Below are 15843 nucleotides of genomic sequence, written 5' to 3' on the forward strand. Positions count from 1 at the left end.
GCGGCGGCCATCTTGGGTAGGGCTATCCTCCCTTGGGGCGACAGTCACCAGTATAAAAACAAACGGATATCGCTCCGCGCAGCGGACGCGTTCAGCGGGCGCGCCGTATTCGCGCCGGAGTCAAGCCAGAGTCCAGCCCGTCTGCGCCCGTCCGCGACAGACCGGGGCGCGGGGCGGCTCCTCCTAGTCCTTCGATGCCATCTGACATGTTGGGACCGGTCAGGTACAATTTACAATATACTAAACAGGAGCTTCTGCTACTACGCCCAAGTGTGGCAAATAGCTGTGGTCACATCTTTCAAGCTGATTTACTACCTCTGTCATGCGGTTTCTGTGATCAGACCTTTCAATTCTCGAAGAACAACATACATGTAATATCCAAAACAAACATGCTATTATTAAATTGCAGGTCGATGAAAAAACATAAACTCGAAATACATGATTTACTAACTATAAATAGTCCCGACGTGCTTTTTCTCACCGAGACGTGGATGGACGAAGATTCGTCTCCTGAAGCACTCAAGGCCTCTCCTCCTGGTTACTGTCTACTTCGATTAGATAGACATAAACAAAGAGGGGGGGGGGCTAGCCCTTATTCATAAGTCTGAGTTGGAATGCACCTTAGTGAAAGCCACTTTACCTCATAGTGAGAGTGGCCTATTCACTATTAAAATAGGGCAGAGAAATGTCATTAATAGTCTGTTGGTGTACCGCCCGCCTGGAGTAGCTGGACAGTGTGGTAATCAGCTTTTAGACTACATTACTCAGCCAGCTCTCCGATACAAAAAATTCATCATTTTTGGTGATTTAAACCTCCATTTTGATGATAGGGAATGCAGGGAGGCACAGGATGTGGCGGCAGCACTGGCATCGTTGGGGCTTAATCTACAATCCACTGCCCCCTCACACCAACATGGCCATCTTCTGGATCCCATCTTTGCTAACTGGGAGGGCATTACAGTCTGCCCTCCTGTTAGAATAATTTGGTCAGATCACTTCATCAGCCCGTTCTTTGTAGATAATACTCCTCTAGAAAACAGACTCTTTAAACCCCCTTCCCTGAAACGGAGAAACTGGAAAACTTTTAATCAAGAAGCATTCAGATGTGGGGGGCGCTAGAGGGCGCGCTTGCGGAATGGCTGCCTAGACCTGCAGCTCCCGCTCCTTGGTAACTGATCCTACCTAGATCCTTCGCCACGGGGTGCCACATCGCCCCCAGAAGACCGGATTTCGCATCAGGGGGGTGCTCTCTACACTCGTCCCAAGTTTGGAGAGGCTGCGAGCCCTGGAGCCGAAGTTACGGGCTGCTGAAAACTGCCCGGCTCTCGCTCTGGAGCTGCTTGAGGCTGACGCACTGTCACTGCAAGTACGCGATCCCGAGGCCTGCCACGAGGCTCCCAGGCCGCATCGAGACCTCACCTTCCTGACCCTTTTGGGACAGCATGCGGAGGGGGCTGTGCAGGTAGGCGGCTGCTAAAGAAACTCGCCTTGGGTCTCCCCCCCCCCTCCCCCAGCCATCATCTCGCTGGCACTGAGAGGGAGATGCTCCTGCTGCGACGCCTGCTGCCACGGCTCCTCTAGGTCACTATACCCGTCGCCCATAGCGCTGCAGACCCGGGCTTGCGCGGCGCTGTCCGCCAGAACTGTCGACCGGGGGCTGGGGCTGCCCCCTGATGTGCGGAGTCCCACTGTCGCTTCCCGCACCACCCGCCTGAGGATTGCTGTACAACATTGAGAGCCGGGTGCGCTGGGGGCTATACACGCGGCACACAGCTACCATTCTGAGAGGCACCAACCGGTGAGTTGCGACGCCCCGCCGTTGTGTGTCGTAGCCTGCTCCCCTGGATCTGACCCTGCAGCCTGCCTTGGATGCCGATGCTCTGGCCCATATATTACCTGGCTTCCACGCAGCGAGTGCCTGATACTGCGGCCGAGTGCCCAGGACTGGACATACAGCCACTACCACTGAGCGGTTGGAAACCACACAGCGCTTCTGTTGGTAACGACCGTATTGAGGTATATCGAAGCATACCGAGCCCGAAAACCTACTGCCTGCTGCTGGCTGATTCTTACCTGCAGTGCTCTGCCATCCCTCATTTTTGACGTCTCACTTGACTCCGGCCACTGCCATGGGGCGATCCGAGACTCGCCAGCCTAAGCTGAGCTTCGACAGCACTCGCAAAAGCGCCACATCGAAACAGATGAACCCGGGGCCCAGCGTACCGCCTCCGCAGCCTGCCCCACCTTCTGCTCCTGCTGCGGACCTTACCAACCTGATACAGGAGATGCGTCAGGGCTTCGCCACCGTTGTGGAGAAGGTGGATGGCGTCACGGCTCGACTGGACGCCCTGGTCCACAAGGTGGATCGCCATGAAGAGCGCCTCACAACTGCGGAACAGAAATCTCCGACAACACCGATGCCGCCACGGCCCACACGACGCAGCTGGCGAGAATGGACAATCTCCTCCGCATCATAGCGGCAAAGAACGAGGACTTGGAAGCACGCAGCCGCCGGAACAACATTCGCATTACAAATGTGCCGGAGTCCACTGCCACGGGCAGGATGGAGTTATATGTGGAGAAATTGCTCAAGGGCTCAATCGGAGAGGAAGCTTTCTCGTCCCAGTTCATCGTGGAGAGGGCCCACCGCTCCCTGGCACCTATGCCCCAACCTGGCCTGCCACCGAGACCTATAATTGCTCGTCTTCTAAATTATCGCGATCGTGATACGGCCCTCAGGGCTGCCCGGACTCAGAGATCACTGCGGTATGAAGGCATCACATTCTCCATCTACCCCGACTTCACGCCGATGGTTCAGGATGAGCGGCGCAAATTCCTTCCAGTGAAAAAAAAACTGCGGGAGGCCCAAATAGACTATGCCCTCTTATACTCTGAGAAGCTCAGAGTTACCCACCAGGGCAAACAACGCTTTTTCACCAACTCGCAAAAGGCTGAGGACTTCCTTAAGACGATCCGAAGAGCACGCAGGGACGAACATGTATCTGCGGACGAACAGGAGAATCCTGACCTACCTCCAGCGCACCATGAGGACTGATAGACCTTCCATACTCTGAGCTATATACGCATCATACCGACCTACTAGCTGGCAACGACTCACCACTTGAGAGCTGGGGAGATACAAGAGCGGCGAACTGTCTGGACCTTGCACCCCAGTGGTAACGTATACCAAGGACCCCTCTCTCGGCCCTAGACTCCACCGAGGGCGGTATAGTTCTGGAGCTATGGGCCGGATAGTGGCAGTACAGGGGTACTTTCTGATGTACCCCTGTCGGGTGTTCCCCATTGACTTGTTGTTTGTTTGGCTGTTTGCCTCACTACAGTTGGGGGGGAGGGGAAGGGGGGAAGGTCACGTTAGGGGGATCCATGGCTACTGGCATGTTTGGGATGCTGGGGTGGGTGGGGGGGGTTGGATTTCGTGAGGTTGATACTGCATAGACTGTGTATATATTTGCTAGCCTGTTGTATGATTTGGTCCTGCGGAGGCGGATGTGGGTTCCTGATTTGGCCCCCTCGGGCACTTACGCCTCTACTATCACCATGTCCATGGCTGCTATGAACACAACTGCGCGACTGACATGTCTATCATGGAACGTCCGGGGGTTGAACGATGCTAAAAAATGCAGGAATGTTATTGCCTACTTGAATAGACATCATGTACAGGTTGCCATGCTGCAAGAGACACATATGCCCATGCGAAGGGATACCTCTTTTGCATTGAAATGGGCTGATACCCGCGTCTTTTCCTCCTATTCGTCTTATGCAAGGGGTGTGACGATTCTCATTGCCCGTGGCGTACCTTTCCACCGCTTTGGGGAGGAGGTGGACGGGGAGGGGCGGTATGTTTTGCTATGGGGTAGGGTGGGGCATGACACCTATTTATTTGTCTCAATGTATGCACCGAATATTGACTCACCTGCCTTTTTTTCCACACTGTGGGGTAAAATTGTTTCCATTGGGGCGCGACACATCGTCTGGGGTGGTGATTTTAATCTGGCGCTAGCGCCCCCCCTTGACAGAGCGGATGGTGTAAGTTCCTACAAGCCTCGTGCCAGGGAAGCTTTGGAGGGAGTGGTGGAGGAGGGTGGACTGTTCGATGCCTGGAGACACCTACATCCCATAGGACGAGAGGGCACACACTTCACATCTCACACCGGGACATGGGCGCGCTTAGATTACTTTCTGGTCACCCGAGACATTACTAAGGGACTGTTAGGAGTTGACCACTTGCCCAGAACCTATTCAGATCACAGCCCTGTGAGGTTGCAGTTCCAGACTCCTGGGTGGGACAGTCCGAGACCACAGTGGAGGCTAGGCCCCGATGTGCTTCTTGACGATCTCTTCCGCACAGACTTGGGTGAAGAGATTAAGGACTTCTTCCCTAGGAACAAGGGCTCAGTGGAGTCAGTTGAGCACATATGGGAGGCTTTCAAGGTCACTATCAGGGGGTTCTGCATTTCCAAAAGCCACGGGGTACTATGAGATATCCTGCGTACCATCACCACACTGGAGGGAGAGCTGCGGGATCTGGAGCTCCAAATGGCGGCGGATACTGACCCACGCCTACAGGTGACCTTTAGGGAGACACTGTCCAAATATGAGGAGGAGGCTGCCAGGGAAGCAAAATATCGGGGCAAACACTGGGTGGCCCGGAGATACTGTGAAGGGGATAGGCCTGGAAAAGTGCTAGCTGCACTCACACGTCCACCTTGAGAACACAACACTATATTAGAACTTACCGATGCGGCCGGTGCCACCATTAGAGATTCAGATGCGATACTCACTGCCTTCACGACACACTACTCGACACTATACACATCCACGGCAGAGGCGGACGCACCTTACGCCGAATATCTAAACGAAGTAGCGCTCTGCTGGCTTAGCGATGGAGATAGGGAGTTTCTAGCGGCGCCTTTCGAGCTAGACGAGGTTCGCGAGGCCATCATGTCCCTCAAAAACGGTAAGGCTCCGGGGCTTGATGGCATCCCAGCCGAATACTACAAAGCCTATATCGATATTATGGCGCCCGTGCTTAGAGAAGTCTTTACCGAATCCCTAACTGACGGGATACTACCCTGCTCTATGCGCGAGGTAGTTATCACCTCTCTTCTGAAACCAGATAAGGAACCCACCTCCTGTGACTCTTACCGTCCACTTTCCCTTCTAAACTGTGACGTCAAGATCCTTGCCAAGATTCTAGCTACACGACTTTCGTTGCTCATGACCAGAATTGTCCTACCCGACCAATCTGGCTTCGTGGCGGGCAGATCCACATCCCATAATCTCCGCACCCTTTTCTCCCTGCTCCGTACAGTCCACCCTGACGTCCCAGTGGCGGCTGTGTTCCTGGACACCACCAAGGCGTTTGACTCTGTCGAATGGCCCTACCTCTTCTCGGTCTTGGCTAGCATGGGTTTCCCTAAAATGTTCTTGGCCTGGGTGCGCCTCCTATACACGGATCCTACAGCAAAAGTACTGATAAATGGAAAACTGTCGCAACCTATCAACCTTACGAGAGGCACCCGCCAAGGATGCCCGCTCTCGCCTCTATTATTTGCTATCGCGGTTGAACCTCTGGCCTGTCGCCTGCGTCAATTACACCGAGCGGGAGCGGTACAATGCCTGCAGCGGCAAATTGATGTGTCCCTCTATGCGGATGACTTCACGCTGTACGTCAAATACCCGACCCTACACCTCAATCCCCTGCTTCGTGAATTCGTCCTTTTCGGAGGGTTGTCAGGTGTTCACATCAATTGGTCTAAATCACAATTTTTTCCTCTTACGGACGCAGTGCACGACTTCCCACTTGATTATCCGTTGGTATGGTGCCGTGACGATCTTCGCTATTTGGGGATCCGTATCGCTCGTGATAAGGACGAGACACTCCGATCCAATTATGGAGTAGCCATAACCAAATTGACTGCCTCCGTCGATAGGTGGATCACGTTGCCACTCTCCATGGCTGGGAGGGCCTCCCTCATAAAAATGGTGATACTGCCCCGCTTCCTATACCTTTTCCTCAATATCCCCTACTACCCTGGTGCCTTCTTCTTCAAGACACTCCGCACGGAGCTGCGCAGACTCTTTTGGGGTGGCAAATCTCCCCGATTAAAGTGGTCAACGCTGACCCTTCCCTATGACCAGGGTGGGTTCGATGTCCCCGATTTTGAAACATACTATATGTGCGCACAGGCGCATTTTGCCTATCACTGGATGGCTCCTACTCCCTTCATGCCACATATAGCGGTGGAGGACTGGATAGTACACCCACTCCCGCTGAACGGCCTGCTACACTGTCCCGAGACTTCCATCACCACTTCGGATACCTCGGTTTCCTGCACATTGGATGCATGGCGCCGCATCGCTCGGCGACTGTTATGCACACTGCCCTACTCCCCCAGACTACCGCTTACCTATCACCCGCGGCTTTCCTTGTTATCGGAGCTGGGGTTCCAGCAGCTTTGTGGCAAACTCCTTATCACCTGCTGGGGAGATCTGTTTCACGACAGTCATTTCAAATCAGCTGATCTATTTTTTAAAACGCACGAACATACGCCCCTTGAACTCTTTTACTATATTCGGCTACGCGCTGGGATGCGAGACATCCTACCCGACTACCCTGATGAGCCTGCGATCCTGCCACCACTACACTTCCTTTTAGGATCACAGGATGGGACCCATTTGGTCTCTGGGCTCTACCGCCAATTCCGCTGCTGCTCCATTACAAATCTCTGCTGCCCGACTGCACTGGTCTGCAGAGCTTCGAAATGGATCTCTCGGACGACCAATGGAAGCACTGCTGTGCATTGACTTCCCGCATCTCTGCCAGTTGCAGATTAAAAATTATACATTACAAATTCCTTCAGAGGATATATTACACGCCGGTCCGGAAGTATAGATTTGGGCTGGCCGATAATGATCGTTGTGAACGATGTCGTGCTGAACATGCTGATTTTCTCCACCTGGCGTGGTCCTGCCCCCAGATTGCTGACTACTGGCGACAGGTCATCGAGGACGTTGCGGAAATGGTGGATGAGGAGATTCCTGCAGACCCTCTGGTAGCCGTCCTCGGATACACCAAGCAGTTGCCTAGAGAATACAGAAAATTCATTGACATGGCATTGCTCTTGGCCAAGCGGCGTGTTGCTTGCCGTTGGAGCAGGGGCAGAGCGCCCAAGTTCAAGGACTGGCTAACTGACTTAACATATTGCCAAGATCAGCATACCACCTTTGCTGAACTATTGCCTCTCTCATGCCGACCCGGGGTCATTTGGGATCCACTGGTACACTACTTGCTTAAACGCTCAAACAACGATGCGCAGTCGGGTGACGAGCCTGCCACTCCCCAGCGCCAATGACAATCTTCCGGTACTTGTCCTGTAGCTTCGGGTGGGGTTCGCTGCCTTCCCTCTTTGGACATGCCTCTCTGCCCCCGCAGACTCCTCGAAGGGTGAGCTGCCCTGCCTAAGCGGTACTGCCCTCTTTCCCCTCTCCATGCCTATACGTCCCCATTGCCATTGCGACGCGAGGTCGCCCCTCTGGCGAGTTGTATCCTTCATACCTCGCGGATTCTAAGACTGACACTCCACGGACTCCAACGACCCTGGAGAATAAGCACTGGACACATTACTCCCCGCACAGCGCCACCTGCTAGGACCGCCACAATACACCATTGACACACATTACCACTACGCAGTCATGCACTACCTCTTAGTTGTAACCTGGTTGGGGTGTTTTTTGGTTCTTGTTACACAACCTACAAAACAGCAGTGAGACTCTTCTCTCGCTCAAAAAAACCTGTTCGACCGCTGCTCATACTTGCTTGGCCTACGTCACCGGATACGGATGTGACGCTGTATCAATCTGTAATGTGCCGCCGGGCCCCCGGGATGCCGGCTAACAGGCTGTGTATTGTAGCTCCTCTCTTGCTGCCGGCCTCCGGGTTGTAGGCGACCCAAGCTGTGTATTTTACTATGTTTTTTCTCAATAAAGCAGATTTGAACCCCCCCCCAAAAAAAAAGAAGCATTCAGATGTGCACTACAAAAAAATCCCCCTCCGCAAAGTAACTCTCTTCAGGAGGCTTGGAAGAACTATGAAAAATGGATGTCCACTGCTCTGGACGAGATAGTTCCTTGGACATCCAAGCCCCCTGCTAGGCAATCCAAAACCGCTCCCTGGTTTTCGGAAAAACTTAAACTTGCCAGAGCCAGATGCAAAACTCTAGAGCGCAACTGGAGAAAATACTAAAATCTTGAGGATAAATTATTGTACAAAAGTGAATTGAATAAATACCATAAATTGGTGAGATCCGAAAAAAGTTGCCACCTTAAAAGCAGAATTGACTTAGCAGATAACCCCACTAGAGAACTTTTCACTATCTATTGAGAGCTCACGGTCCCAACCAGACTGGAAGCTCAAGACACCTACTCGAAAGAATTGTGCGACTCTATTGCCGATTTTTTCGTAAGCAAGATCGATAAAATCCATGCCACCTTTACAAAGGATGAGACCTATCCGAGTAAACTTGCAGTAGCCAAAAACATCTATACGGGGATTTCTGGTCTCACTTGTTTTATTACACCTGAGAAGCAAGAGTTATTAAGCATCGCCAACAGCATACAATCTGGCTGACTGAGCGATGTTTGCCCGCCGGCTCGCTGTAAAGGAGTCATGGAGACCACAATAATCGACCAGATCAGCCTAATTGTGTCGCTCTCTTTTCAAGAATGTCAGGTATTAGATGCTTGGAAAACTGCCCAGGTAATCCCCCTTAAAAAGAAGGCCAACATCCACATCTCCCAATTTCAAAACCTTCGTCCTATCTCCCTCCTCCCCTTCTGTGCAAAGATTGAAAGTAGTGAATAGGCAGCTCATGAGTTATCTGGAGGAACATTCTCTCCTGCACCCCACACAATCGGGTTTTAGAGCTGGATACTCCACAGAGTCAGCCCTACTCTTTTCCACCGAGGGCCTAAGGCGCATAGTGGATGAAGGAGAGACAGCAGCGTTGGTTCTATTAGACCTAAGTGCAGCCTTTGACACCGTGCTGCACTCAACGCTGCTGTCTCTGCTGTCTGACATGGGAGTAAAGGGACAAGCCCTTGCTTGGATAGAGTCCTTCTTGGTCAACAGGAGCTTTCAAATGCACTGCCCCCCCTTTAAATCCTCCCTCATGAAGGCAAGCCATGGGGTTCCTCAGGGCTCGAGTTTGAGCCGTACTTTGTTTAATATCTATATGGAACCCCTGGCTCGCATAGTTGAGACATTTGGGGTGGGTATTGTCAGCTACGCTGATGACACCCAATTGATGTTCAAGCTCCCACCCGACCACAGAGAAGATGCCACCAACTTTTCCAACTGTCTTTCATCTGTGGCAGCTTGGATGAATAGGAACTGCCTACGCCTTAATGGCAATAAAACCGAGCTGGTGGTGGTATGGAAATCACCTTCAGCATGGTCACACATGTGGTGGCCTGCGGAACTAGGCAGTCCGCCTTGTCCTGTGGTCTCGGTGCGTAACCTGGGCATAATACTTGACTCAGACCTTTCATACAAGTCTCATGTCAGCAAAGTAACAGCTAGGTGCTTCAGCGTACTGAAAGTTCTCCGGAAGGTCTTATACCTCCTCCCCATGGAGTCCAGGAAGTCCATTGTCCACGCTTTAGTAACCCCCCATCTTAACTATGGGAATGCTCTGCTTTTAGGTTTGAGCAAAAAAGGACTTCACCAACTCCAGTGTGCTCAGAATGCCACAGCGCGCCTTGTGCTCAAACTTCCTCGCAGAGCTTCAGGGAAATCCGCTCTGTCCAAACTCCACTGGCTCCCTATCAAGGAGCGAATTAAATGTAAATCCCTCTGCTTTGCTCATCGAATCGCCCATGGCACTGGTCCAGGCTATTTACATAGCCTTCTCACAATACATCGCCCCACTAGGAACCTGAGATCTTCTGAAATTATGATGTTTTGGAACAAGCTCCCCCTCTCGCTGAGGAAAGCTGACAACCTCCTGTCCTTCAGGAAAGGCCTAAAGACCTGGCTTTTCAGCATCTAGTGCGCCTGTTCTACGCTCAACGTCTCTCCACAGATCGACACAGCGCCGGGACACTCTGCCTGAGTAACCGCGCGCTATACAAACCACTTGTTAACATACAAACCACTTGTTAACATGTTTAAACTCCCCAAAATCACCAGAGCTAGGATGGGAGGTTGTTCGTTCAGATACCTGGCTGCCAAGTGTTGGAACAAACTCCCGCTCGAGCTTCGGATGGAACCCTCTGAAATCAGGTTCCGGGGAAAACTTAAAACTTTTCTCTTTCAATGTGCATAATCCCTACTCCTTCTCCCGCCCCTTCCTGGCTCACCCTTGTTCTTTCCTTTGAGCCATTTTTCAGTATTTAGCGCGGGGACACACTGTTTTTGGGTAACCAGGCGCTTTATAAATGGTTTTATTATTATTATTATTCTTATAATTTACTTGCTAACGAGGGATTGTTGTTGCTTCACCCTGCCCCGCCCCCTCCCCGCACCCGAAATTTGGCTCTAGTTGCGCCTCTGCCTGCAGTGCTCCAGGGGTGGTTCTGACTGATCCAGTGCTGAAAAGTTAGTTTGCAGATATCTTTAATTATCACCAAAATGCTGTTTCGAACAATTTAATTTACTCTTTTAAGTATTTTCTCCAAAATTCTGAAGTTGTACAAGGCTTTGTATAGATATGAGGGATATAGTTAAGTGTGACGAGCAAAAAAGTCAATGTGATAACATAAGCTGAGGATTATTTATTAAGTTAACTATAAAACAAAGTTGCCTAATATTAGCACATCCATTAATAATTACCATTTAAAGCATATTTTGTATCTAAATGAAACTCTCCAACAAGAATAATTCAGTGGCAATATTCGAGGAAGAATATAAACAATCCTATCATCATTTTTGGTGGGGTATAGAAATCTCTCCAGTCTAGTAATGTTGTGCTGTGATTGGATAAGGATTTTCTGGGTGACCTCTTGACTCTATTCCCCTAAATTGAACTTGTTTTAGGCGCTTCTGCCTTTCAGAAGACCTTCCGAAAATGACTACACTACAAAGCAAAACTATTCTCTTCCTCAGATGTAGTGGAATTCCTTCCGCTGGAGAACAAGATCTTACTTCTGAAAAGCAAAACGAGGTGTAAAATGGAATCATGTCGAATCCAACAAAAGATAAGGAGATGGATGGAATGCAAGAATTAACTTCAGCTACTGACGATTGCTTGGACTGCATTCCACTCCACTGTTTTTAAACCACTATCCGAATCTAGACCTCGCAAATGCAAATCTGTCTTGGATATGGTTGAACTATCACATCAGGGCCTTGCTCACGATGCCACAGCATCCGAGCTATACCTCACCGAAAAGGCCTACCAAGGCGTTGCTTGTGCTCCCGTCTGGATGGGTCTCACCTGGAAGTTCGGGATAGGCTGTTCCCATCAGGAGCAGTAGCAGTACTGATTTGCATATGGCGTCCTCTTTCTAGAGTGACATAGTTCTGAAAAAATGATGAGCTGGAATGCTACCCAGAGCAATTGCCGGTGGTTTCAACTATTCACAGGCATTCTTGCCATCAACTTTTATGAGCATGACATCCTAGTATCATATAGTGTTCTTTTTCAGGTATTGCATCTAGTTAAGACATGATATCTTATGTGTCACAGAATATAGGATCCTTAACCACAAACTCCGAGTGGAATGAATGAACCAAGACAACAAAAGCAATTGAGTGGAAAGGTTGGACCTAAAACAATAGGTACAGTCCAGCTCGAACGGCCAGGCCATGTTACCTTTGACTTGGAAAACAAAAACCCATGGGCCAATTTCATGACGGGTTGCCAAGGCATTGGTCCCATGCTCGATGTGCCATCCAATCCAATCTGCACTGCACTGATGGGCCCAACATGGCTAAAATTAATCATGAGTAGTTTGTGTTCCAATTCAGAGGGGATGTTGCCTGTCAATTCAGGATGGACAGTTTTCAGTGGACCAGGAGCACGACTGAGTTAGCATGGTCCCTGTGTGGAGTGGTGTAGTGGCAGAAAAGTGATGCAGTGGAATATGGCCTAAGAGAGAGAGAGAGGGGTGACGCAGCGGCCAGGAAGGCTGAATCCGGAGTGTGGGGCTCACGGTTCGATTCCCAGCGCTGGAGGTAGATCAGCTCAGCATCATGTGACTCTGGGCATTAGCTCACTTAATCTCCCCGATGGCCCCCAGCGCAATGAGACACTTTCGGGTGATTAGATCGCACTTTACATATACCGGGTTACTTACCTAAGTGATTACTACTGACTGAGGCTACTGCAAGCAGTTTACCCATGACTTTTTGTTGTTTCAAATGAATCTACATATGTGGAGAGTCAGGCTGCGTGGGAACACAGACTGGAAATGATGACGCACAACAATGGGTCAACTGAACGCTTAATATTTTGGGTACACACTATCGGGTTGTAATTGTGGGTTTGGTTGTAAACATAAACGGATGTCCAGGTTGATTAATTAATTCCTTTCTCCTTCAATATACCACAAAATCGTTTGCTGATGATCTTTCAGTTGTTTATTAAAATTATTATTCTTAAATTGTCTCTGTGTCTTTGCCTTACAATCGGCCTCGCTCGTCACAACTGAACTGCTATTGTTGTCAGAAAGGTTACAACTGTTTAGATTAAAGTGTGACACTGCCACTTGATAAAACTTAACATTTTAAGTGACGTCCACTAAATCACGAAGCACCAAACTGTAAACAAAAAAAGTCAGTGCTATAATAATCAGAGTTCAGAGTCAGTGATAACATTCAATTGGGTTTTATCCCCTTCACCACTAAAAATAATGTTGTCTCTACAATCATTTACTCTCTGAAGCACAAATCTCACGCTTCACAGTTCTGGTATAAATCTATCAACCAACGCGTAATGTATGTCCTGAGCAGAAGTTTCACATATAGATGTGGCACTAACATTCAGAGCGTTTTGAATGTCATCTAGTCCATACTTCTTTTTTTTAATTAATTAATGTGAATAAGTCATTAAGTATCACCCCGGAGCTGTGATGTGGGTTATCGGAAGAAGGAATTTTGTTATTTAATATTAAAAATTCAGAATTCTGTCTGTAACGTTGGAAAGTAGATAATTATGTTTCTACTGGGATTTGAAATTAAATACTCAATTTGGGAAAGAGAGATATCGGTAACTCATTTCTCTTCCATTGTAAGATACTACTTTGCCTAAAATATGCCTTATACACCCATCGCTCTCGAATCTCAAGGCAGCTATGAATGACCTAGTTAACATTCTACACATCTCAAGTCTCCTGTCTGAAGCAACATTGTCTAGATCACCCACTATTGATAATACAACAAGGGAGAAAACCACCCTAACCTGGCTGTTGCCAGAACAAGACATGAACAATGGTCACTCTGATGGGCATCAGTGAGCGACTGAGGGGAGCGCAGGGTACGACCAGCTGACCACCCTTATAATATTAACAATTCAAGTGGATGCCTACAATACTGAAGATTTCTATTAAACATATTATTGTTAATTAGCATTCTTCCTAAAATCTTCCGAAACGGCCTATGGAGGTCTTCAAAGCTCAGATCTTTCCCATTGGTTATTTTAACATGTAACCCCGAACCCTTAACTGCTTAACTTGGGATTTCGCTCCCCCCATGAAACTGTCCTGGGGATATCATCTCCTATTCAATCTACGCTCTTTGAGGTATAGAAACAGAGAAGAAAAAACACCCTTTGACTCTTGAGGCTTCAAGATGTGCTTATTTCTATTTTACAAAGTTTACGACGAGTCGCTATTCAATTGGCCTTCGTCACAGTGCCGTTCTCATCTTTGGACACAAAGTAGAACCAGTCCAGGCCTTGGTGTTTTTTCACTAGGCCTATTGCAATAAAATTCATGCGTGGTTCACAGGGAGCCTTTGTCAGGGAGGACGGCACGAAAGTACTTCATCTAGGTGTTTTCAAGAGGGAGAACACACCAGGAAGAGCTGCTGATGATACGAGAATGGTTACATCAGCCCAACAAAGTGGTGGGACCCCGTTCCCTTCTATGCAGTTCTCTGCTGAGGGTCCAGAACCCTAATGTATCGTAGTGGTAAAAATTGTGAAATAAGGGATGAAGGTTGAAGCAGTAAAGAGCTTTCTGGAAGCTGGGGAGGTAGGCTAAGACATAAACTGGGAGGTTATACAAACCGGACTAAAGAGTAGGAGAGCAGACAACCTTCTCATCAGTAGCCCCTTTTGATAGCCACTCCCCTACAATATATAATGTTAATTATCTGCTTCTTTCAGGAGGATAATTTGTTTTTGGACTCTTTGCTCAAAGCTTGACCTAATATGTATCCATATCAGTCTTCAATGGCTCAAATAGATACAGAGAGAGATATTCTAAAGACTTCCCATCCAGAAAATAAAAATATACCTATTTGAAAACAATATTAGGTTTTAGGAGTGTTTGTATTCTACACTCCCTTGTAGGGGAAACCCACTACTACCCGTTGTGTTCACATAGATCAATGTAGGCAAAAGACATACTGGTGAAATGGGCTTTACCACTTTTGTGAGTTTTTTCGTGCTGAGGTACACCGGATCTTGGTAAATATTTTACACTATAATCAGATTAGATAAGTTTTGGAACACAATAAACCCAACTATTTTGAAGAATCGAGATACTCTGAACAATTTCGTCCCTTACCCTATGTTATCTGTTATTTGTATATTCTGCAACTGACAGTAGTGTGACACTCTGACACTCTAACTGTCCAAAGCAATTACAAGAGGACATGCATGTTCTACTAGAGAAATGTGTAGTTGTAGTATGATTAGGGCTCCCGGTGTTATGGTATTTATTCTTTTGACATTTCCGTCTGTATTTATCCATATTTATTTTTTGTCAACTTTATCTGTATTTACCCATATTTATTATGGGTTTTGTGAAAAACATAAAGCTGAAACTGGTATATTTCCACATTTATTTAACCAATAAATATGCAGTCATGCTTGAATGCCTGCCAGGTTTCAGTAATATGAAGATAAATCAATGCACATATATGAAAATAAGCACATTTCAGTATCCTCCTTGTGCATATTTACTTCTTTGTAAGCCTCTTTACTAAAATTACTTTTTTTCTACCCCTTTACCTATCAATCCACACAGTGATTGGCTTGGCAGACATGCAAAGTGTATTTAGAATCACTGAAAAAGCAACCAATTTCCGTTTTTATCCACATTTAAAAATAAATACAGACAAGAAAATAGATGTGTTTCTGTCTGTATTTATCTGTATTAATCAGTAAAAACGGAAAACAGGGAGCCTTAAGTATGATCTATATTAGAAGAGTTAGGTGAACTGAATCACGTCCTGATTCATTGTTCAATCGTACGTGGTGAACCAGATGATACTAGTATGTGTATGATGTTTACTGAGGAATGTGAGCAGAAATATGGCACATGTCATGCAGAACTTATTTAACATACCTGTTTGTAGAGCAGTGGTATAGCTGGGGTGTTATCCTCTTTTTCATAGGGTGGTGGTGTCGCATTTAGTAAGACTGACTATGGTGCTCACATGCTCTGTGGCCTCCACCAGCTCTGTAATATGTGTGGGCAGCCTTTTTTCAGGCAGTTGTTTAGTTAGGGTGGGGCGCTCTGGCCCGGGTGCCACTGTTTTTGGGGGCGACGGAGATAAGCAAGTTGTGTCTGTCGACCACCCCCATCCACCTGCGAACAAGTCATCTGGCGGCCACCAGACACCCCTAACCCCTCCACCCCCCGGAGCAAGTCGTC

The 15843-nt window shown here is 48.3% G+C and overlaps 1 protein-coding gene across 2 annotated transcripts in view; it reads right to left on the minus strand.

The window, feature by feature from the left end:
• ZNF827 (zinc finger protein 827) overlaps positions 1 to 15843 on the minus strand; it is a 578049-nt gene that overhangs the window by 50841 nt on the left and 511365 nt on the right. The gene's annotated exons all lie outside the window — the stretch shown is intronic.

The sequence above is a fragment of the Lissotriton vulgaris genome, chromosome 3_1 (assembly GCF_964263255.1).
Source record: "Lissotriton vulgaris chromosome 3_1, aLisVul1.2, whole genome shotgun sequence".
Taxonomy (NCBI): Eukaryota; Metazoa; Chordata; class Amphibia; order Caudata; family Salamandridae; genus Lissotriton; species Lissotriton vulgaris.